Source organism: Phocoena phocoena, chromosome 16 (genome assembly GCF_963924675.1).
Source record: "Phocoena phocoena chromosome 16, mPhoPho1.1, whole genome shotgun sequence".
Taxonomy (NCBI): Eukaryota; Metazoa; Chordata; class Mammalia; order Artiodactyla; family Phocoenidae; genus Phocoena; species Phocoena phocoena.
The window spans coordinates 72,474,206-72,477,088 of NC_089234.1; the positions used below are offsets into that span (position 1 = coordinate 72,474,206).

At 35.4% G+C, this 2,883-nt stretch overlaps 1 non-coding gene across 1 annotated transcript; it reads left to right on the forward strand.

Moving 5' to 3' along the window:
• Positions 1-2,539: 2,539 nt before the first annotated feature.
• LOC136136743 (U6 spliceosomal RNA) lies at positions 2,540-2,646 on the forward strand. Its single transcript, XR_010656679.1, has one exon. It is a non-coding gene; the product is annotated as a U6 spliceosomal RNA (small nuclear RNA).
• Positions 2,647-2,883: the final 237 nt, after the last annotated feature.

Below are 2,883 nucleotides of genomic sequence, written 5' to 3' on the forward strand. Positions count from 1 at the left end.
AATACTTAAGCATATGACATGAAACAATAAAACTCCTACAAGAAAACATAAGAAAAACCTTCTTGAAATTGGTTTTGGCAGAAGTTTTTTGTATGTAACACCAAAAGCACAAGCAACAAAAGCAAAAATTAATAAGTGGAACTACATCAAATTTCTGCACAGCAAAATAAATGCTTCTTTTCAACAAAATGAACACTAACAAAATGAAAAGGAAACCTGTGGTATGGGAGAAAATATTTGCAAATCATATCTAATAAGGGGTTAATATCTAAATAAAGTTCTCATACACCTCAATAGCAGGAAAAAAATCTGATTAAAAATGGGCAGGGAATTGAATAGACATTTTTCCAAAGAAGACAAGACCTACAAATGGCCAACAGATACATGAAAAGAAGCTCAACATCATTAATCAATAGAGAAATGCAAATCAAAACCAAGATGAGCTATCACCACATTCCTGTTAGAATGGCTGTCACTGAAAAGTCAGAAGATAAGTGTTGGTGAGGATGTGGAGAAAAGGAAACCCTTGTGCACTGTTGGTGGGAAAGTAAATTATTGCAGCCACTATGGAACACAGTATGGAGGTTTCTCAAGAAATTAAAAATAGAACTATCACCATATGATCCAGTGATTCCACTTCTGGGTATGTATCCAAAGGAAGTGAAAACAGGATCTTGAAGGGATATCTTCACTCCCATGTTCATTGGAGCATTATTCACAGTAGCCAAGATATGGAAACAATCCAAGTGTCCCTCAAGGGATGAGTTGATAAAGAAGTTGTAGTATACATATATACAATGGAAAAATATTCACTTATGAGAAAGAAGGAAATGCTGCTATTTGAGATAATATGAATGGACCTTGAGAACATTATGCTAAGTGAAATAAGTCAGAGAAAGACAAATGCTGCATGATAACACTTATGTGGAATCTAAAAAAGCCAAACTCATAGAAACAGAGAGTAGAGTGGTGGTTACCAAGGGCTGAGAGGTAGGAGAAATGGGGAGATGTTAGTCAAGAGTACTGTTTTATGCCTGTCTCAACCTATCAGTAACTAGTGTTGTTGCTGGACCCTTGTGGTTCTTATCATGATTGTAAGATGCCCTCAGCAATAACCAACAGGAAACTTTGGAAAAAAGGTCTATTAATCAAATGTTCTGGAAATTACACAGCACACCTCGGGCCACACAGTGAAGTCAGGGGTAGAGAAAGAGAGGCAGCAGGCCTAGGGTTCTGCTTTTATTGGGATCAAGTATGGGGACCTAGGGTTTCAAGGGCCTTCTTTTTATTGGGGAATTTAAAACGCAGACTGGGAATTTAAAACGTGGGAAGAGAATAAACAAGCAGCCCAAATGGGCAGTTATTGAAATCAATCAAGATCTCTGAAACCAGCTGTCACATCCTCTCAATGACCTCCTCCAATAGTTAAGATGGATATAAAAGAGTATTTTGGTATTATGGAATAGTTCTTTATCTGATTGTGGCAGTGTATGTTATAATTCATAGAAATGCATATTCCCCCGAAAAAGTCAGTTTTATTATGTAATAATTTTTAATGAAAAATAAAGTGCAGGCTTTGCAGACAGACTTCCTAGGTTTGAATCACGTACTAGCTCTTTATCTTGAGATATGTTACTTAATCTCCCTATTTCCTAATTTCCTCATAAAAATAATGGGAATAATAGTGACAGCACCCTCATAGGTTTGAAGTGAACATTAAATGGGGTAAAACATATAAGCATTTAGAACAACCCCTGGTATATAGTAAGTGCTCAATAACTATTAGCAATCATTATTAGTACACATATACATTATTGGGATTCTTTTGTGCTGTGTAATTTTAAAAGAGTATTTTCAACAATTCAGGTGTTCCTTAGTTGATGAGTAGATAAACAAATGTGGTCTAGCAATACAATGAAATAATATTCAGAAGTAAAAAGGAAGTAAATACTGACCCATGCTACAATATGGGCAAACCTTGAAAACATTATGCTAAGTGAAAGAAGCCAAACACGAAAGGTCATATATTGTATGATTCCACTTATATGAAATATCCAAAATAGGCAAATAACTAGAGACTTAAAGTCAATTAGTGATTGCCAGGGGATGGGAGAAAGGGAATTGGGACTGACTGACTGCTAATAGGTATGGGATTATTTTTTTTGGAATGACAGAAATGTTCTGGAATAGATAACGGTGATGGTTGCTCAACTCTGTAAATATACTAAAAACCACTGAATTGTATACTTTAAAGTGTGAACTTTATAGTATGTGAATTATGTCTCGATAAAGCTGTTATTTTTTTAAAGCTCTGAAACAAAGGAGGCTGGGGCAGTTGGGGGCAGCCTAGCCTGTCTCTCTATCTAGTCATGTGGCTGGCAAGGTGTTTATAAGAGATAGCTGTCTTTGAAGTGGATGCCTCTTTGAAGTGGCTCCCTTGGCAATCAAAGCTTAAGTCAGACACTTGCATCACAAAAAGAAAAACCAACTGTCAGGGTTTATGCTACAGGTGCAAACTGTCCCTCATAAGATAAATAAGGTGCTCTCTTCGGCAGCACATATACTAAAATTGGAATGATACAGAGAAGATTAGCATGGCCCCTGCACGAGGATGACACACACATTCGTGAAGCATTCCATATTTTTCATCCACATTTGTCAGACTCAAAATCCCAGTATTTTCTAGTATACCTTGACTATAAATTAAAAATTGTTAAAATAAATGATTTTATGGCATTATATTATGTTAGTAATTTGTTAGTTTATATCAGATATTTATGGTAACTCTAATATCTTTCTTTTTACAACTTTATTGGAGTATAATTGCTTTACAATGGTATGTTAGTTTCTGCTTTATAACAAAGTGAATCAGTTATACATATA